A 23,315-nucleotide genomic window follows, 5' to 3' on the forward strand; every position below is an offset into this window, starting at 1 on the left:
CAAACATAATATAGAACTACTTAATAACTGGAAACCTTTCTGGATTCCTCATTGAGTAGTTTTATCTGTGGAAGTTCAAACTTATTACAGCTACAACAGAAAACTAGTTATAATGGGGAATAATCTTTTATATTTAGAAAAAATATAAAAGTTCATTATTAATCTCGAATTTATTAAAATTTCATTATTCAGTAAGCCAATGAAATTACACATTTAGTACAAAATGTGTAATACTTTTTTTACACAATAAAATTTTCACAAACAAAATGTGGTTTAGTGTCACTCATTTAATTCATTATGAACAACCATGTTAGCCTTCTCTTAACACATTTATGTAATTTTGAATTTTTTTCAAAATTTAATTTAGCTTAATATGCCTTGCCTCAAATTTTTCTAAAGAAAAATTTCTGAAGTAAATTACTAAAGTTAAAAATATAATTAACATATTGCGATGTTTATTCTAATAAAGTTCATATACTAAATGCACAGAACTTGTAAATTTAGATTTTACACATTATCTCCTTCAGAGATTCGCATAAAATTCAATTTCAACTTTTATTTTTTTCTACTCCTAACAAAATTATGACAAAATACTTTCATTTCATTCAGCTATTCTCTCTTCTTTTACTGTTAACTTTCCAGTTTATGGGTTAAATCAAATATAACATACAAAAGGATTATGACTACTGGATGGAAATCAAAATATACTAATCAGAAATTCACAAAACTTATTCAAAAAATTCAGTGTTTCATATATCACTTTTAAAAACAGTTTGTAACAGTATAAATATTTAATTCAAACAGTCTTAAAAGTGCAGAATTTTCATTATACAAACTTTCATAGAATTGATAAAATATTTTAATATTAAGTTAAATGTCCCTAATATACATGAAAGATATATGCTAACATGCCTTTCTTAAATAAAATTTTGAAGGTTTCTTGATATTACAAAATCCTTTTGTAATATCAAGAAACCTTCAAAATTTTATTTTTTAATATTACGAAAACTTTAAAACAACAAATATAAAAATTGATAAACCACAGTTATGAAGCACCTGTAAAACCTGTAAAAATAAATCATATTTAGCAATTCCACTTTTAGATAAATGGTAAATTTAAAATAAGGCGAGGGATAATTACATAATATAATCCTGATAACAGAAAACTACAGTTGTAATGAGGAATAATTTTCAATGTTTACAAATTAACCTGAAAAATTAAAATTTCATTATCCAGTAAGACATATCACACATTTAGTACAAAACGTACTGATGAAACAGGGGCATTCAAGGTTAATGTTTGGGAGCAAGTGGGATGGGATTAGAAAACTGCTAATCATGGCTTGTTTATTTGATAGCCTTTGACTGATTGAATAATATATATTCAAACCAAAATGAATTAGTACAGAATATTCTGGTTCAACAGGATATTTCCTTTAACACTTCTCAATTTCCAAGTGCTTCTACATTTAGCCCTCTGCATCTTGCTCCCTGTATGGAACAGATACACTTTCACATTTGTTAAACACCTTTATGTTTTTTTAATTATAAAGAAATAATTTAGCTCTTTTTTTTTTTCTTTTATTAAAATAAAGAGTATTATTAACTATGATTTACAAAAAAAGTCATTTACAAAATATCAAATAAAAATAAATGAGAAGTCAATAATAACATTTTGAGTTTTTTTTTAGAATTTTCAATGTCACTCATCCAGCAATCTGAAACAGGTGCTCACATGGCATCTGTTAAACACCCACAGCTTTTCATACTTTATTTCTGCATAACCAGTGAAACCAAAGTGCCATGGAAGATTAGACCAGTGCTATTTTACTATTAGTTTCACCATTATCTAAATAAGGTTTATTTTGGGGTGGATTTTGCATGGGTTGATGAGCTCTCTCTCTCTCAAATGAAAAATTAGTTTTTCTTTTAAAGTGCACCTATAATTAGTAGTATTTTAAAAATTTTCTTCCATTTTCAATTCATTGAAGTAAAACACGATGAATGAAACATTTTTTAGTGCCATTATGCACGAAATTTCATGATTCATTAAGTGTTTTCTGTGTTGTCTTTTATTAGAAAGTGTACTGCCATGTTTGCAAGCAGGCAACTTTAGTGATAAAACAGCAGCTAATTTTTTTTCAGCTGTTTTGATATTCCACATTACTCAAACTAAGATGAGTTTCAACTTGCCACTACACAAGCAACATGTGGTCTTGGACTTTACCTTGGAAACTACTAGTTAATTTCTCTGTTTCATTTGCATTGTCAGTGCATTTTGAGATTATAAATATGTGTGGCTAGAATTTTGAGTTTTTTTTAGAATTGTAAATGTATTCTTATCTATTTGTCATTAAGTAATTTCTTTCATCTCAGGTACAAGAGTATTTTTCAGCATGGACACCAACCATGGTTCAATTGGGGGTCTATTCAATGACAAACACAAAAATTAATTTCTTATAATTCATACTACATCAAAATAAAAACAAAAAATTCTGTATAATTGTTTAGAATATATTGGTGGGGAAAGGCACATGGGAGGATTTGATTTTATTCCCTACTTTTAAAAATAACAGAAAAAATTTAAAAAGTGGCATCTGTCAGACATGCTGGCTGTCTTGGTATGTGTATTGGAAAGGCTCCAATACACAGGCCAGCATTTCTCAAATTGTGGGGTGTGACCCCCCAAAAAGGTTGCAAGCATTTTAGAGGGGGGGGGGTCACGCTTGGATATAGTTTAAAGAATCACCTTCATTTACAGTAAAAAAAAAGGGTTAAATCTCAATTATTAAAACTCACTTGATTAACCAAATCCGTTTTCTGCTCACATGCTATTTATGCTATTATATTTTGTTTCTATTTTTAGCATAGTGTTGGTAGGTGTAGTTGTGGTAAAAATATCTCTGGCTAATGAAGTTTTATTTGATGGCTGTTCATTAGTTAATCTTATTTATATTTCTTACTACCCGTTTTCAAAATTGATATTTTCTGTTTATTCCAATAAAATATTATCTATCAAAGTTATTGGGATATTTATTTATTTATTGCTCAATTTTAACCTCAACATAATCATTAGTTTTACTCACAGAGGAAGGTTGCAGTGTCACAAAGTTTGAGAAATCCCTGCCCTGTGCTACGTTTTTGCTTTCTGTCTGATGAAGCACAGAAACACCCCTGCCCTAGGCTATGATTTTGTTTTCTCTCTGATGAAGCATGGTTTAATTTGTCTGATTATGGAAACAGTAAAAAAAAATCACATTGTGAATCCCACCATTTTTGAAAGAACCCTTGCAACCAGTTAAAACTGGAGTACAGTGCACTGTTGCTATAGTAAATTATTCAGCTAATGTTTTTCAAAATAAACACAGAGTGATACCAGGAGACAAATTTGTTGCAAGATATTGCTAATTCTAACATGTTACCACCTGCAATACAGCCAATTTGGCTATGAATCTGCTGAAACAATTTTTTGATCAATGCATTATATGGGAAGGATTATGGTCATTGCATTCCCTACAAATTTCTGTGTCACCTCTGGTTATTTTTTTTTGTGGAAAATGTTAAAAGAAAACAAAAATGTATAGCAAAAATTCACAACCCTTTGAGAAACTTAACAGAACACTGAAGCTTGTTATATTAATATATATACTTCTATAAAAAGCATTATTAATAAATAATTTCAAAGTTTTAAATTTGCATTATTTTAATTCTTGCACATTGGGCTTCTCCTGAAAAAAATACATCAACATAGGAAAACCCACATGTTTTCCCTATGTATGTCACACCCACACAGTGTTGCCAACTCTCCAATTTAGCTCAGTCTTTCAGGATTAAGCTTGCCATGTTTGGGCTCTCGGTACTGTAATTTCTCTGGGAAAGAATGGTAGAGAAAAAATAAAATTTCTATTCCATTGTGAAGTGTGTGTGACAATACTGTATTATAGGCTGTTTTAGAACACACACACACACTTCAAATTTGTTGCAAGATATTGCTAGTTCTAATGTTGTTTTAAAATTAGGGGGAAGGCAGCCTTTCCCATAATATAAAATACTTTAAAAATAAATCTAACAATTTTTTAGAAGCGTGTCTCTATTTTAAATAAAATAAGCTAGTCACAAAATTATTATAATTTTTTTATTATTATTAAAAACACATTAAGAAATAAGTACATACAAATCTGAAGTAATCTTAAAAACTAAACTAAGTAAGCAATTAATGAGATTTCTGGCAATGGTGTTTCTCCAAAAAATTATTTTTATTTCTATGCACTGCAGTCAACCATCTGCTGGCCCCCATTTTAAACTATGGCATTGAAAAGATCCTTAATTGGAAATCTCTACAAGTAAATAGAAATTTTTATTTACTTTAGATTAGAAATCTATAGAAGTAAATACAGTAGAACCCGGATAACAAGTTTTCCAAGGGACTGGAGGTTTAGAATTTCTTACATGGGAAAACTTCTTGGAAGGGAAAGCAACCTAAGGGTATAAAATATTAACTACACAAATAAAAATGAAAAGATACACATACATAAGTTAAAGATGATTTTTAAGTACTATTTTAGAATTTATAAATATTTTACTCTGCTTATGGGAAGCATTTTTAAACTGAAGATTTCTAATTACTTAACATTCTGCTATTGGTAAACTCGTTACCAAGTTGGAAGAATGAGCTCCTTTGGAGTTTCAACATACCTTAAAAGGTCAAATTACAATAAGACAGAGCAATAATTCACTAAGTAATTCAGAACTCTTCACAACCATCAGAACTTAACGAGGTCTATGTATCCAATTATGGATATCGATGAAAACAATTGCAATATTAACATTAATGTTCTTGTTTATACTCTGGCATGACCACTAGGTCAGTGGAGTTTACAATAAATCACTCAATACAAACATTAATCATATTTAGCAGTCACAAGCTTGAACCCCAGTCCACTCAAAGAGCACATGCTACTGCACTCCAGCTCCTGACCACTCGGCTACGTCACTTCCATTATATCAAAATGTTTATACTAAAAAGGTTTTAGTGCTGATAGTCGCAAACTACGGAAAATTCACTAATCAAACAAGTTAGCGCATAGCATCATTTTAGTTCGTAGTAAAAGACCAAAGTAGATGAATGGCATCGTTATATCTCATATTGTGAATGGCTTCACAACGCGTTGTCCTGAACTACCTTGAATCAGCAACACTTTGACAATGGATTCTGGGCAGATACTACCATCCTACCACCCCTGGGTGGTGGTATCAGCCGAGAATAAGTAACATTAGGCTTCTCCATTGGCAAAGCGTTGCTTATTGGAGGCAGTGCAATATCAGGGCAACTCGTTGTGAAGGCATTCACAATATGAGATATAACAAAAACGATGCCATTTTACCTACTTTGGTGGTTTACTATGAACTAAAATGATGCTTGGCACTAACTTGTTCGATTACCAAATGTTTATATTGTTTAATATTTTTTAATATTAAAAATAAATCATTTCTATATTTAAAAAATGTATTAAGCGGGAAAACATCATTATAATAATACTGTGTATTCTTTAGCATGAACTTTTATGTGAGAAAACTTTTTACCTGGGAAAATAATATATTACAACATATAGAGATGAAATTGGAATTTAATAAACCAAATCTAGTATAGGGGAAACCTTATGCGGGAATTTCTTATACGGGTTCTACTGTAGTTATCAAACAGAAGCCCTTGCAGTAATAATTTATCTTATAAAGAATAGAAGGCTAACAAATTAATTTTTAGTTACAAAGTTAGTTGCATCTAAAAAATGTGCATTTACAATAAAATTTGAGGATTGTTTTCAATCCTCCCTCCCACAAAAAAAAAAAAAAAAAAAAAAAAAAACTGATCTCAGGATCAGATTTTGAAAAAGTGGCCCTAAACCCACAAATGAATAACCTTGTATGTGTTGACATAATAACACACACATGCACGCACACTACAATTTTAAAAAGGACATTTATACAATCTAACGCAAAGTGTTTTAGCTAATTATACAAAATACACAAAAACAAAAATTATATTTTAATTCCTGTGAAACCCAACGAATATTTTCATTGTTATTAATATATCTACACATACAGCCAAAATCCTGCAAGAAGCATGCTTCTTGGGAAATTTCAGTACTTTTGTTTTAATTATTTTAAATCAACTTCATGAACTGCAGCAATTAGTTCAGGTAAATTACATCTTTAAGAGAGGCATTCCATATGTTTGTATATCAATAATTACTACAAAACTAGAAGTCTTGCACTGTAATTAAGTAAGAAAATGTGGGTTAAATAAATCCAAAACAAATCAACAGTCTACTAAAAATTGAAAAAGCTATGTAAAAATATATAATTTTAAACTACACTAAACTCATGTAAGATTTACATCCTTTTCCAAGAAACTGATTGATTTTGATTTGGTAGTTGTTGGCGCATCGGCTTCTGTGGCCATATTGCACCTCCCAAGGTTTTTGCAGTACTTTGATCCAAGCCCGAGGCGGGAATCGAACCTGCGACCTTTGGATTGCCGGGCAGGTACTTTACCCACTCGGCTACCAAGAAACTATTTTTGTGACTTTAGAACATTAATAAAGTTTACCAATTTACACAAAAAAATTTGTTTGCCTTGCCAGGACTCTTGCAACTTTCCAAAAAATTTTGTGGGCACCGTGGATGTTGATTTATATTACATTTTTATGAATTTATCAAAATAAAAATTAGCAAATCATTTTTTCACTTACAGCACAATTGAGGAACCTGGAGTTATGCTGTTTAATACTCTCATCACCACATCATATATATAGTTGCTTTTATTTCAGTCCAATTTTACAATTTATTTTGTGAAATCTTTGATCTCTTGCATACACTATAAAAATATTGAGGCATCTTTTCAAACATACTGTGTGCTGTACTTGAAAATCCTCTGCACATGAGCATCTATGCAGAAGCACATTAGAAAGCAGTGTGGGTCATGAAATTTACAGATGTTGAAAAAAATGGTAACCACATCAGTAACCCCCCCCCCTTCTGTGCATGCAACATCTGAACCTCCCAAAATCCACTCCATGGATGTTATTCAAAGATGTAAGACCACAGTGAAAGGAAGTTTTGGATGATCTCACAAACTTATAGAGCATGCTTGAAAAACCACAAAAAGGTAGCTTGTACCTCATACAACTGCAAAAAATCATTAAAGAGCAAGTTCAAGATACCACAAGAACATCCTTCAATAAGTCCACCAACTGCAGGGAACTCACAGCCTTCAGTTCAATGGGCAGACTGCTGTGCATAAACCAAACATTACTGTCCTGTCACCAATGTGAAACAGTATCTGGAGTGGTGTCATTCCTAATATTCACTGACTCTAGAACAGTGGCAGAAGGTGCTGTGGGGTGACTGTTCTCACTACACATGATTTTGTTTTGCAGTGGAAATTTCCTAGAAGTTGGTACAGGCTCATCTGGTTCCAACTTGGACCATTGGCGATAGTGCCTGAAAATGCAAAGTCCACAATCTACTTGGACATTTTAGATAATTATGCACTACTAACGCTGTGACAGTACTGCATAAACAATCCCTGTCAGTATCAGCATGACAATGCACAATGTTGTGACAATGAAAATAAAAATGACATCAGTTGGTCTGACCAGCTTAGAGCCTGAACCTCAACCAAACTGAACACCTATGGGATGACTGTAGGGTCAGATTAGGTTGCTGGTGAAACAGCCTTTCTCCGAACTGGCTGTGGCAGCCACTGTGCAAGAAAAATGAATTCCAACACCTAGAAAAAGTTGGTAGAAGGTATGCCCAGTTGGGGGCAAAACCATCACACAGATCATCACAAAACCATCACAACATCTCATTCAAAAATTAATACATCTAACTATGTATTAATTTTTGAATGAGAAGTGCTTTTTGGAACTATCTTTGTGTGTATATGTGTTCAAATACTTTTAGTAATATAACATATATTTACTCTTAATATATTCAAGTTAAATTTTCAAACCTGCCAAACTTTTAGAAGCAAAATCCAGAATACTTTTAACACAAAATTATCTTTCACTGCAATGTTCTTCCAAATTAGTGATAGTGATAATAATAATAAGTGAATAGTATTACATATGACAAGGAGAAAATAGGCATGAAATGGGGTAAACAGTATTCTAATTTATTTCCTTTGTTTATATCTTCAAAAAGACATTTAATTTTCCAAATTTTTCTCCCTTCTCCTGATTATATAGTGTTCCATGGAGAGATAATCAAACTTCAGAAGACTGTCAGTTAGCAATTTTGAACAGATAATGTATAACCACAAATCCTATTCACAAGATGGAGAGCTATGAACAATTAAAGTAGTACACACGTTGTTGATCAAAAGTGGTAAATGAAAAGAAAGTTATAGGAATTCAGCAAAAATCACACATAGTGGAAGAACACAATAGAAGCATTTTAAAGGCGAATATACATACAGTGGTACCTCGGTATACGTCCGCTTTGGAATAAGTCCAACTTGATATACATCCAGTTTGGACGCGAATAATTTTGTTTGGTATAAGATCTTTGTTTGGAATACGACTCGCGTGCGTCAAAATGAGTCACGACACCGCGCGCTACCCTTGTTTACCTCTCTCAAGACAAAGCCACGATTCAGATGCCAGATCTTAACCCCCTCTCCAAAAACCGAATAAAAGCCGACCAAGGACGGACGCTAGCAAAGTACGCGTGCCCGTCCTCACTCGGCTTTCCAAATAAAACTCACCGAGGACATATGCACGCACACGCCCTCGATCGACTGAATTCGGTTTTTGGAGAGGGGGTAAGATCTGGCATCTCTGCCATGACTGCCCACGAGCATCAGTACGACAGTTTCTACCATTCAGTGAACAGCCCGCGCTATAACTCTCCGCGAATTTTCACATGATTTTGTATTTTTTCGCGTAAATGTTTTGTAAATTCATTAACCGTGAGTTCTAAGAAAGTTAATAAGAAGAGCCAAGCAACGAAGAAAATGGGGCAGGATCACCACAGAGGTGAAAAAAAAGAGATTGTTGATAAGTATGAAGGTGGCATGCATATCCGGGACTTGGCTGCTGCATACCGTATGCCGAGAACGACGGTATCCACAATTGTGAAAAACAAAGACGTTATTAAATCTGCTAGCGTTGCGAAGGGGGTGAAATTGATTACCAAACAAAGATCAGGGACATTGTATAATATACCAATAACAATAGGATTTTTTTTCACGGGAACGGATTAATCATTTTCCCTTTATTTCTTATGGGAAAATTCGTTTGGTATACGTCCAAGGATCTGGAACGGATTAAGGACGTATACCGAGGTACCACTGTATATATATACACACACACACACACACACACACACACACACACACACATATATATATAGAGTCATATAAATTATAAAAAGGGTTAAAATAATAAAATAATGCCAGCAGTACAGCAAGACAAGAGCGTGAAAACAAAGTTAAACCTAAATTCAAATCTAACAGGGAGGGAAGAGAAAGGTAGCAAGAATAAAAATATTGCAGCGGAAACTCTAAATTAATTTAGAAAATCTAAAAGCCAATTAAATAGAAATTTAGCGGTGGCCCCTCTGATGGGGCCACCAGGTCCAAATTTATGTGAAATATCACCAAACAGAGATTTAAAACCACTAACAATAAAACAAAACAAAAAAAAATAGAAAAAATAGACTGACCATTATGCCACATCTCAACAGAGGACCACAAGGCCAATAATGGTTAGGGAATCGCAGGATCACCGCTGTTCAATTCCCTGCATTGGCGGTTCGATTTGGGGATCGGTGTGGCGGACTGATCTTGCGATCGTTTCTCCTTTGCAGCGATTTGTTTAGTGCTCGAAATGCAGCGATTCCCTGACCATTATTGGCCTTGTGGTCCTCTGTTGAGATGGGGCATAATGGTCAGTCTATTTTTTTGTTTTGTTTTATTGTTAGTGGTTTAAATCTCTGTTTGGTGATATTTCACATAAATTTGGACCTGGTGCCCATCAGAGGGGGCACCGCTAAATTTCTATTTAATTGGCTTTTAAATTTCAATGAATTATTATTCGTATAATTAGATTTTCTAAATTAATTTAGAGTTTCCGCTGCAATATTTTTATTCTTGCTACCTTTCGCTTCCTTCCCTGTTAGATTTGAATTTAGGTTTAACTTTGTTTTCACGCTCTTGTCTTGCTGGTATTATTTTATTATTTTAACCCTTATTCTAATTTATATGACTATATTTCCAGCATCATGTAGAGGAATTTGCTTTTTGCTGCCTCTGATGTGTGCTGTACCCTCCTTTTTATTTTTATTAAGTAATACTTCTTTTTCAACATTATTTAAATATAATTATATACACACACACACACACACACACAGGTAACTCCCGCTTAACGCTGACAATTCATTGCTGAAAAACAGAGCGCTAAGTGAATCCACGCTAAGCGAGCGCCACATTCCCATAGGTAACATATGTATTTGTAAGTTGCGGTCGGTGCCATAGGATATTTCCTAATCAATAATAAACGGTAGTGAAAAGATGCACAGATGTCGGTCAAATATTTAATATTCAAATATTTGTACATATAAAATATTCTGCATTACGTAGGTATATAATTATGTGGTAACTACTTACATATCAAAATTAAACTTAAAATTCCAATTAAAATCATAAATTTAATTAATGAATTTAATCATGAAAAAATGTGTCGATTTTGGGTTGAACTTTGGCCCCTCTTCCAAATAAACTAAAAGGGGTATTAATTTTAAATCCCCCGCACTGTTACCACCCAACAATAAAGTCAACCGATCCTTCCCCACTTTGAAATCTAGCTTGTTTTTTTTTTTTTTTTTTTTTTTTCCCCCTTTCAATATGAAACTTCTTTTAGGCATTCGTTTCCACAAAAGTCCTGCTTCATCTATGTTAAAAACTTGTTGAGAAGTATAACACATAATACCCCTCTTCAATAATTTTAACAAGTTTCTTTTTTGAAAGTTTCGGCTCCACCTGCACTTGCGACTTCTCCCTGGATTTTAAATCTATTCAACCAGCCCTTACCAGTTTTAAATGATTCTACATTTTTTTTTTTTTTTTTTTTTTTTTTTTAGGTGAGTTTTCTTCAGATCATCATATTGGCTAATCTCTCTTTCTCTTTTATAATATTTAACTTAACTGAATTCTGCATTGGATATTATCTTCAATAAAATTAGTTTTCCCATTTCAATTCTAATAGTTGGCCTAGCCCTAGTTGCTGGCAGTGGAACAGCTATCTTTCCCGCTGCTAAAATTAATTGTTTATTTTTTTTTATAATTGTTCTTACAGTTAAACTTGCAAGTCCTAAATTATGGCACACATCTGCTTATCGTTGACCGGAATCGATTCCCTTCAAAACGTCTAATTTAATTTTCAAATTCAGTCTTTTTTTTTTTTTTTTACCATCTATAGTCTATTCGTACTGCACCCAGACGTTGCTTTTTCATTCTTATCGGCCATTATTAACTCTTTGAAAATGTAACTGCATTGGTTGCATTAATTATGATACAATGTTCAATTAAACTGTCTGTTATGCACGATGTCTAATACTGCACTGAGTGATGACTAGACTTCGGATAAATGAATATAATGCAAATATTACAAGCAATATACTTGGTCGTTTTTTTAAAATGTTGATCTTGGAACTACGTAACAAGTCACTGTACTGCAATTAATTTAGCATGCCAGAAAATTTCACTGAGAGTGGGAAAATTTCTCAAGTTGGCGTGGAAATGTTTTAATGCTGTTTTGGTATTCATTTTCAAGCTATTGACTCCATCAAATGAAACCATTTCGATGCCAAAGATGCAATCTGTAAAAGAGCATTATAGTGATCTCTGACAGCGTTATAGTCAGATACGGGTTATAATATAAGAACAGCGAATCAGCGTACCACGTTATAATGGGGGCCTGCTGTATATATATATATATATATATATATATATAAAAAACCAACTTTATTATTTATTTTATGTTTCATGTGCTATAAAGAAATAAACTTAATTTTCAGATTGGTGCTGTAGATATGTGGCATTAATGCTATTGTAATAGTTATCAATTAAACATTATAAGCACACTGTCTTACTTCGTGCACAATCCTATTTATTTCTGGATTTGTGTTTGCTGTGTATTTATAACTTGGATGGAAGGTATTTCAGTCATTAAGGCCTAATGGTGCTGACTAGAAATTTTATGTGCTAACAGTAGCTGGTTCACCTATTTTATTTTATTTATTTATTTATTTTTTTGTTAAATCCTAATTTTACTAGTTAAATACTAAATTTTTATGCATCTGTAGCTAGAGACCAGGAAATTGGTTGCCGGACTGGCAGTAATTATAATTATCTTATCTTATCTAGGTTTTCACAACTCTATGTTAATATTGGATGAATGGCAATTTTAGATTAACAGATAATTTTGATATTAACTAATAAATTTGTAAATATTAATGTAAAGTCATTTTTGATATAATTACTATGCCCAGTGGGATAACTATTTACATATTTAGATCCTCCCACAGTGGCGAATTTTTTTTTTCTAGGCCTATGATACATTGGAATCAATTTCACTGTTTGGGAAAATCTATAATTAACTACACTGAATCGAATAGTGGGGTGAAGCAGGCATGTGTATATTTATCATATGATTTTGTTTATACCAAATAATATGCCAGAAACTGGAAAATAACACACAAACTATTGAGGAAAAATTTATGGAGAAATTTATAAAGGATAAAAGGTAAAAAGGGGAAAAGAGGTGGGTGGAATAATCCAGACAGGGTCAACCAGAGTATTATTGCTTTCTAAAGTGAATTGTAGGATTAGTTGCTACAGAGCTTAAAATATGGACATCTGGGTTACAGTTCAGTCAGTACACAAGCCTTGTCTGAGCACAATAAACCCGGGGGAACTAATGGCGGTTAAAGGCATTCTGTGCTCCAATTTGGTTTAATATCACAATGATGGTCAACTACACTGGCCTGAATGGACAATTCAAATTCCATCGTATGGAATTTGATGAATTTAACAGGCATATTATTCGTAACTAAATTGGCTTTTAATTTTACTAATGCACACAGCATATTTTCCAGGGTATTACAAATGCATATTATTCTACTGGTTTGGTTTCTAATTACATTGCCATGTATCTGCTTGGCTAAATTTGTTTCCTAATTTAATAGCCTGAAAACTGAAGTGCTCTCGTTTGTCATAGTGCAGGGTGTAAATTTTCTTTTCTTTAATTATGCTTTCACTATCAAGGTATATGGCCTGAAGATGGCTATTCGGATTAGAGCATTCAATATTCAGGTCTGTGGGATACATTTCCAATGCCATATTATCGAATTTATTGCACTCAATAACCAAAATATTGTCAATGTATCTGAAGAATTTAATACTGTTTTCATTTTATATTCATAGTAGTGTAAGTAGAGGTTGGCAATGGAGCACAAGCAACCCACACCCATTGCCACACCTCTAATTTGCATGTAGATGCTATTGCCCATTAGTATGTTATTGTTAAGCACACAAAGAAATCAGATCTAGCTAGTATCATTTACTGCAATCAATTTCCTGAAATTCTCCATAATAGTATAGTAATACTTTTTTTAAAATTATTGTGAAATACTGGTAAATAGATTTTTTGAAATCGTAGGTACATACTTTGTTGATGTTATTGTTTTCAACTTATTCTATACAGTTTGTTATCATTAATAAATTTAGTATTGGTGATAATTAGATTTAGTTTAGCCTCCAGTTTTTTACTAGGCCTTTTAATATAGCTAGTTCAAAATGAGGTAATAATTCTACTTCCTACTGGGACTTAGAAAAATCTTGAATTATTGATTAATTTAGCTTTTTTGTGTAGTGCCATTGATTTTTTTTTGTATTGGTACTAAAGGTGGAGTTGTTGATTTTAAACATTTTGATGTTGCTCAATTCCTTTTTTAGTATGTCTGAGTAAATTTTTTGCAAATTATATTGAAGTTGTTGTTAGCTTTGTCAGTGCTGGAAATAAATTTATTTTGCAAATCTTTAATTTTTTATTTAAACATTTCATATTATATTGTTTGTAATTATACTGATACTGTGTATTGTTTATGAAATTTGCCATGGTGTAATTTGAAGTGGTATTAATCCACCTTTGAAATGCTTCCATGGGTGTATTATATTTGTAGGCCATTGTGTATGCAAACTGTAGTAGATCCAATCTAATGAATCTTTGTATGTAATTTAGGTTAGTGTGGTGCTAGTTCTGAATTTCATTCTTTTTTTTCATAATTTCTCTTAATGTATCATCCTTGACTATAATAAGGTCACCTGTAAAAATAAAGAAAAAGTACATTGTAGAATAAAATACAAAAATAGCATATTTGGCCATGTCAATCTAAAAGATATTATTGATAAAACCACAAAATATTTGCCTACTGACATTATTAACATAGAGATTAGACATAGGTATGTATGACCCATTGTATTGGCTATATGCAATTACAAAAACACATTAGCAGACCTTAATAAGAATGAATTCCCTTGTTTCTTCTGTCAGTAGGCAAATATTTTGTGGTTTTATCAATAATATCTTTTAGATTGACATGGCCAAATATGCTATTTTTGTATTTTATTCTACAATGTACTTTTTCTTTATTTTTGGGGCTTGTGTATCCTATTTTAAATTTAATTATATCTTCTACAGTGTGCTTTATATGCAAGCTTTTGAATGGGTATCATAGGCAGATATTTTTTAGGGCTTTTAGTTTGCTGTGTTTTAGTGTAAATAGTGTTATGAATAAAGTTAATGTTAATAGGATTGTTATTCCATTCAGTGAGCAAGTGTTTCAAAGCTGTTAAGGCTTTGTGAACTGGCTCTGCTGTAAATGCTGTATTCTTATCCAACTTCAGTACATTTTTTTATAGTTTTTTTAGTGTTTTGCCACATATATTTTTAGTAAGTTGAAATACTGTATAAGTACACTGTTTGGTGCTGTTGTAGGTGAAGTTCCTACCATTAATCTATTATTTAGCCTATAAGATTTGTTTGTTAGTTTGTTATTTGGTTTTTAGGAGCATTAGCAACTAAGGCCATATTGCTCCGGGATATGCGGTGGTCCTTCCCTGACCTTTCCGCATTCTCCGTATTTGGTGGTGACGGGCTCGAACCCCGGTCTAATCAAGAAGCGTGTGCTATGCACTGCTGCTCCTTCCCACCTGGCTACGGAGGCGCCACCTATAAGAATAAAGTGATTTATAGTGTATTATAAAGAGGTCTTCCATGATTTCCCTTTTCTCAGTGTTTTCTTCTATAGTTAGTATAGCTATATTGCTGAACTTGTATTTTTGAAAGTGCTTTAGTTCAATCTGCTTGGTGTATTTACCTGAGACTTTTGTTATATTACTGTTCGTGGGTCTTTCCCCATATTTTTTAATTTGTGAAAGTTTAATCATAAATGCTATATACAGCCACTCCTAAAAGTAGTGGCTGTAAGAGTCACGTTCCGCAGAACTCTACGTAAGTCGGAATGTCCCTAAATGCTTATGCAGCACTTGCAAATTTGATTGAAGCAAAAAATTATTTATTAATTTTTTTTTATCTCATATGCAGGAAAAATTACAAAAAGAGAGGGAGACAGGCTGTTGGCAAGTTTTACCTTTCGAGCATCGTTGCCAGAATGAATTAACTCTCCAGCTGATAAGCACGCCGCCGCTGCAGAAGTCGAGGGCTGTGGAGATTTTGAAGGGGTTTTTTCCAACACATCACAAAATTTCTGCAGCTGCAGAATCGCCACTGGCGACTTCACTGCATATTTTAATGTTTTGGAAACCAGCGTGATGCTTGAACATATTAAACCACTCATTGCTTTCCACGAACTGTACTTGGGGTTTGCCGTACTTATCCTCAATATCTTCATAAATACTTCTTGCTTTTGCTTGAATGGCCATTGGACTCAGGGGCAGTCGCTTCTGAATATTTGTTATTTTTGGTTTTTAGGAGCATTAGCAACTAAGGCCATATTGCTCTGGAAATATGCAGTGGTCATTCCCTGACCTTTCTGCATCCTCCATATTTGGTGGTGACGGGCTTGAACCCCGGTCTAATCAAGAAGTGTGTGTTACGCACTGCTGCACCTTCCCACCTGGCTACGGAGGCACCTTCCTTCTGAATCTGATTTTCCATCCATATTATTAATAGCTTTTCCATCTTCAATATAGCAACAGAACACTGTTTTGTGATCACTGTTGATCTTAAATGCGTTGATCCTTTAACATGTTCTTTTATACACACTGTCCTTTGAAATAGCATTCACTGCTGAAGTGGCAAGACCTAATTCTGTGCAACAGATGACAAACTTTGTCCTGCGTCATACTTCTTAATTAATCATCTTCATTTCTAAATCAATTTTGTTTTGTTTCCTAGCACAATGCCAGAACTTGCACTTTCCGTTGATCCCTTTCCCTTCACCATTGTAATAAGTAAATAGGAACAAAGAGAAGATTCTGAAAATTTGTTTTTTATATGATTGAAGGGGAACGCATTTCACCATAATAACGTAAAAACCCACGCAATTCCAGTTATAGGGATTATCGCAAATGCAATAATATTCAGTTTACTACCCGTTTATAATAGATTTCGCTAACAGAAAAGACCTAATAAACTGGAAAGTTAAATTGTTTTTATTGTTTTATGGTAATGACCACCAGAAATGCGTTTTAGAAAAATATCACAAAGGTGTTCAAAACTGATTCTTATAATGATAACATATGATAACAATGAAAGTGTATGGCAATTTCTGTTATAAAAATGATCTTTTAGAGAGATAAATAGCTTAGTTATACAAAAAAAATTTCAACTTCCGAGATCTTGGAACAAATTACAAAAAAAAAAAAAAAAAAAAAAAAAACAATGTATTATTGGGCTCACATTACAATATTTTCACAATACCTCCATTTATTCCTACGGGATGCAAAATAAGTTTCCACCAGCCAGTAAAAACTTACGTTAAGTTGAGTATTATGCAAACTGGGGAGTTCCTCTACATCATTACTGTATATAGCATTTTGCAAAAAACTGGAATGTTATGTTTAATGCGCATGTATGGACATATCATACATAACTTACTTTTGCATTTTCTAAATTTTAACTGGTTCTGCTGGTAAAGACAGTTTATATAATCTTCTATATAAAGGAAGATTTTGCTTCCATTAATACCCTCAAGAGTCTTATTAATCATTTATGGATAATCAGGCATTGAATGCTGCATGACCCATATCAGGATTTAGTGGGTCCTTTGCAGTCTTATCTAAGTCAGAGGCGCAAGTTTTTTCTGTGATACCCATACAGCATGTCATTACTTACCTTTGTGCATCACGTGGTAGCTTATAAAAAGGTTAGAATTTAAGGCTGAAGGCTTGCTAATGTCTTTAATGCTTTCTGTTAAAGGCCGAAAAAGTTGAGCTAAATGTTTAATACTTGGATAATTTAATTTCAAGTTCAACTTTTCATATTCAGATTCAATATGTTACAAGTTCAAGTTTATTACTATGTATTCAGTTCTATTTGGACTGTTGTCCCTGTAACTACTAGCAGAACAAGGGTACTAATAGCATCTTATAAACTTTATTATTTATTTTATGTTTCATGTGCTGTAAAGAAATGAACTGTTATTGTGTTTGCTGTGTATTTATACCTTGGATGGAACGCATTTCAGTCATTAAGGCCTAATGGTGCTGACTAGCAATTTGCTGTGCAAGCAGTATATATATAAGCTAAATTAAATTAAAATAGGACACTTGCCAGTAGCATGGCAAACCAGTAGTGAAAAAGAACTTAACCAAATGAAATAACATAACAATAACAGAGCTTGCACTTGGTCATCAAGCAACACAGAAGCAGCCCCCTAGGCAGAATGCGCTGGTCCCACAGGAACTAGTAGTTGTTGGTGACTCTATTGTCAGGGAAACGGGGAACATCCTTTGTAAAAAGGATAGGTGGAATAGGACCAGGGTATGTCTGCCAGGGGCAAAGGTTGATGACATTGTAGAGCGGATATCATCTTTTAAGGGCACAAAAGGTGATATAGTTGTACACGTTGGCACTAATGATATTAAGAGTAGGAGACCGGCGGAATTACTTAGCAAGTACAGGTCACTGTTGAAAAAAAGCCGTGAATTAGGGTTGAACTTGAAAGTGTCTGCAATTCTGCCCAGACACGATAGGAGGGAGTATATGATGAGAGCCTTGTCGATCAATTTGGCCCTGGAGGGATTGTGCAAGGCTCAAGGGGTAGAATTTTTTTCAGCCTGGACTGTACTTGTTAACAGGAGAGATTGCTTCTACAGGGATGGGATACACTTAAATAGAAAGGGTGCAAGAATTTTTGCTGATGCTGTCGAGGCAGTGTTAGGTGGGTCGGAAAACTGCTAGTTGGGGGGGATACAAGGACTAATAGATTAACAGTAGCCAGTGGCAGAGGTGGAAGTGATTCTTGCACTGCTTCTATTGAAATGAGCAGAAGTCTGAAAAACAGGATGCAGGATATTTCAGAGACTGCTGGTAGTCATTGCGGTACAAGTAAACACATGGGTTGTGTTAGGGTAGCTAAGAATAGAAACAGGTGCATGTATACCTGCGTGTACACCAATGCTAGGAGTTTGGTAAATAAATTTAATGAATTTGAGGTATTGCTCAAAACATCAAAGGCAGATATTGTTGGGATATCAGAGACGTGGTGTCACACAGATATAAGTAATGCGGAACTGGAATTTGGGGAATACAATGTGTATAGAAAGGATAGACAGGACAGGAGGGGAGGAGGGGTCATGCTATTAATTAAGAAACACATAAAGTCCAAGGAAGTGAAGCCAGTCGACATCGATGGACAGGGCAGCGTCGAGTCAGTTTGGTGTGACATAAGCATAGGGAAATCAAAATTGAGAGTAGGAGTGTGCTATAGGCCTAATGACTCTGATGAGTATAATAAGATATTGTACAGGGAAATAGAGTGGGCCAGTAAATCAGAGAGTCTTATAATGGGGGACTTTAATTTCCCAGATATTGACTGGAATTTGTGGGTTGGTCACTCGCTCGCACACTAGCAAGGCTTTTGTGGATTTATTGGATGATTGTTTTCTACATCAGCATGTTCGTGAGGCAACAAGAGGGAGCAATACTCTTGATCTGATTATCAGTAGTGATTCTTCATGCATTAAGAACCTGCAGATAAATGAACCACTAGGTGGCAGTGATCACAGTGTGTTGAAGTGGGATTTACTCAAGGAGGTAACTACCATCAGAGGTAAAGGGAAGGGTTTTTGTTTTCGTAAAGGCGACTATGATGGTCTGAGACAGTATTTAAATTCTATACAGTGGGACCAACTGATGATGTTACCAACAGCAAACTCAAAATGGGAAGCATTCAAGGAACTAATCTTGGAGGCTACCAGGCTTTACATACCAACTAAGAAATATTGTTCAAGGTTTAGGCCTAAATGGTTGTCAGATGAACTAATGAGACATGTGGCAGAGAAGAAAAATGCATGGGATACATACAAATTAATGGGTGACATGGAAGCCTATGATAGATATAAGTTGGTCTGTAACCAAGTCACAAAGATTAGGCAGGCAAAGGCAGACTATGAAAAATCCTTGGCAAAGGATGCAAAGAAAAACAGAAAAGAGTTCTTTACATACTTGAACTCGAAAAGGAAAGGGATGAATCAGATTGGTCCACTGGATATTGATGGTTCAACAGTTGAGGATCCTGCTCAGGTGGCTAACAATCTAAACGAGTATTTTGCATCTACATTCACGCATGAGGAGTTATTCACGAAGGAGAATGATGTAGGTAAAGTAAACATTGGCAGTGAGCTGGATGATTTTGTAATAACTGAGAGGAAAGTGGAGGAGAGATTGTTGAGGATAAACATAGGAAAGGCGCCTGGGGTGGATGGGATCTGTCCAGTTGTATTAAAGGAGGCAGCAAAGCAAGTAAGCAAACCCTTAGCCATAATTATGAGAGCTTCCTTGGACTCAGGGGAGGTACCTATGGACTGGAGATGTGCAAATGTGACCCCAATTCACAAAGGAGGTTCAAAGGCTGACACAAGTAATTATAGACCTGTTAGTTTAACTTCTGTTCCAGGTAAATTAATGGAGGCACTGGTTAAAGAAGCACTGCAGGATCATCTAGACAAGAATTCAGTTATAGCTCAGACGCAGCATGGTTTTGTTAAGGGCAGGTCTTGCCTGACCAATTTGATTGGATACTATGATGTAGTCGCAAAAGAACTGGATGCAGGGAATAACTTTGATATTATATATTTGGATCTTAGAAAGGCTTTTGATACTGTTGCACATGGAAGACTGCTGCACAAATTGGAGCAGTGTGGCATTGGAGGCAAATTGCTGCTATGGATAAGGGGATGGTTGAGTGGCAGAAGACAGAGAGTGGTAATCAATGGACACTGCTCAACGTGGACTAATGTTATTAGTGGAGTTCCTCAAGGTTCAGTGTTGGGTCCGTTGTTGTTTTCGGTGTTTATGAATGATATTGATGATGGGATATCAAGTTTAATGTCCAAGTTTGCAGATGATACAAAGGTTGGCAGGGTCGTTAAGGACAATACTGACGCTATGCTGCTGCAACAGGATCTGGACAGGTTGAACAGATGGGCTGAGAGGTGGCAAATGAGGTTTAACATCGACAAATGTAAAGTGCTGCATATGGGAAACAGTAACCCCAGAGCAACGTATCAACTCTGCGGTACTACACTGACAGTGGTGGAGAATGAAAAGGACCTGGGGGTAATTGTGCAGGCAGATATGAAGTTCTCTGAGCAGTGCAGACGAGCTGCAAGAGTAGCTCATGGTGTCTTGTCAATGATATACAGGAATTTTTCTAGCAGGGATAAGGAGGTGATTATTCCCTTGTATAAGGCAATGGTAAGGCCACATCTTGAGTACTGTATACAGGTCTGGAGGCCTCATTTCAAGAAGGATGTAGAGCTGCTGGAACGGGTACAGAGAAGGGCAACAAGATTAGTAAATGGAACAAAGGGTTGCACTTACGAAGAAAGGCTTAAGTTTTGCAAATTACAGAGTCTGGAGACTAGGCACCGGCGAGGTGATCTGATAGAGGTGTATAAGGCTTTGAATGGTTTGAGCATGCTCAATGCCAATGGGATTCTTCATCTTTCTCAGAATAATCACCTCAGAGGGCATAAATTCAAATTGAGGAAGGACGGATGTCGGATAGATGTGCGGAAATTTGCCTTTGGCCAGCAGGTGGTTGGTTGGTGGAACCGACTTCCATCACTGGTTGTTGAAGTTGATAGCCTAAACAAATTTAAAGCTCAACTGGACAGGTATTTCGAACGAACGGAGGGGTGAAATGGGAGTGGGTTTTTTTTTTTTTTTTTTTTTTGTTTTTTTTGGCTGATGCTGAATAAGCTTGCTTTCTTGCATCATATGCCTCTGCTAATGCTAATGCTAAATATATATAAACGGGGAGGGGGGGATAAAGAATAAGAAAATATATAGAAACAAATTAGCCTAATTTGTTTCTATATATTTTCAGTTCAACTATTGTTTTGTCAGTGGTGTGGTTTAGCCATGCGAGTACTAGGCTTTCTGTTTTATTATTTTTCTCTGCATAAAGACCACCGCTATGCAAATCTATTGCATCGGCAGTCTGATCTTGGTATCATTCCGTCGTTGCAGGAATTTGTTTAGCGTTCGAAAGGCAGTGATTCCCCAAATATTATTGGCCTTGTAGTCCTCTGTCGAGATGGGGCATAATGGTCAGTCTATTTTATTTTATTAATTGGTCATGTAATGTTGTTAGTCTACATTTCCACCTTAGTGAGATTTCACATAATTCAAAAACAGGTACCTTTGGGGGGGTGCCGCTAAATTTCTTTTAATTGGCTTAATTTTCTAAATTATTTTAGGAAAGTTGCTTCAACACTACCCTCTTCTTCTTTATCTCCCTCTTATATATATTTTTCTGTTATTGTTATATTATTTCATTTGGTTAAGTTCTTTTTCACTCTACTGGTTTGTCATGATACTGGCAAATATCCTATTTTAATTTAGCTTATTATAAGCAACATTTAGTAGATAGTGCTTTTCTGCTGCCACTGATGTTAGCTTTCCTACTATTTTTCTTATTTATTTTTAATATATATTTTTATTAATTTCTATCTGTCTATTTAATTTTTGGATTAATTGGATTATATATATAATATAAATAATAGGATGTATTGATAAAACTGAACATCTAAAAAAGAATGAAGAAGTTATTAATTTATTTAATCGGATTATGGATTTGTGACACTACTAGTTATAGTACAACCAGCAACCATAATGAAATATAGACAAATGTATTTGATATGTGTATTGAGTGGGGTTGCTGACCTGTCAAGTGTAATTACAATGGAATTGATTGATTATGCCTGCAAGGTAAAAGCAGATTACCTGAAATTAAAAGAAGCCAAGATTAACTTAAAAATAATATAAAAATGGCTAGGACTTTACATCTTCAGAGGGTCGGCATTAAGGCCTAATGTAGGAGCAACAGCAATAAGCAAGGTTTCTGTTATGATGTATACATACAAAACGTATATATGCTATCCTTCTGCTATCACTTCTTTTTTTGCCTTAAGCAAAGTTGAATGTCTTTTCAACTCTACTTTGATAGTCACTTATTCTCCCTTTGCTGACACATCTGCTTCATTTGTTTAATTGCTTACTTCCCTGTCACATGGGCATGGTTCACTTTGACCATTTCACCCCCCCTACACACACACACACACTTGGGATTACTTCAACTGATATATATATATACATGGAACTATCAGCTCATTTCTTTGGTCTCCCATACAGCCCTACAATACGTTTATGATTAAAGGAGGTCTGTGTGCTCTGGTTTCATTATTATCAAAATTAAAATTACTGTAACACAGATATTGTGATAGTATTTCGCTCTGTGTTACAGTAATTTTAATACTACAATAAGTTGTCAAAAAACCTGACTTTATTCTTTCATCTTAAGTTTACTTTGTTTAAATTTCAAACCAGGCATTTTGCCTTCTTTCACCCCCCCCCATTTGACAGAATTTAATCGGTTTTATTTTAGCATTTTACTTTTATTTATTTTTGAATTATATTCTTTTTATTCCTTCCTTTTTGGTCTCTGTCAGGTCGGCTATGATGTATACGTTTTGTACATATACAGTAATACCCCGACTT

General features: G+C 34.4%; 1 protein-coding gene across 4 annotated transcripts in view; it reads right to left on the bottom strand.

Annotated features, from left to right (window-relative positions):
• Positions 1–1,137: 1,137 nt before the first annotated feature.
• Positions 1,138–23,315, bottom strand: part of cni (protein cornichon) — a 154,116-nt gene continuing 131,938 nt past the window's right edge. For 2 of the 4 annotated variants that reach the window (XM_090375450.1, XM_090375453.1), the window contains exon 6: positions 1,138–1,491. The gene's annotated coding sequence lies outside the window, so the exon portion shown is untranslated. Of the gene's footprint in view, positions 1,492–2,392; positions 2,427–4,232; positions 4,336–23,315 lie in introns of those variants that run through there. The other 2 variants (XM_090375452.1, XM_090375451.1) reach the window with 2 other exon arrangements.

The sequence above is a fragment of the Mastigoproctus giganteus genome, chromosome 6 (genome assembly GCF_048544385.1).
Source record: "Mastigoproctus giganteus isolate SK-2022 chromosome 6, ASM4854438v1, whole genome shotgun sequence".
Lineage (NCBI taxonomy): Eukaryota > Metazoa > Arthropoda > Arachnida > Uropygi > Thelyphonidae > Mastigoproctus > Mastigoproctus giganteus.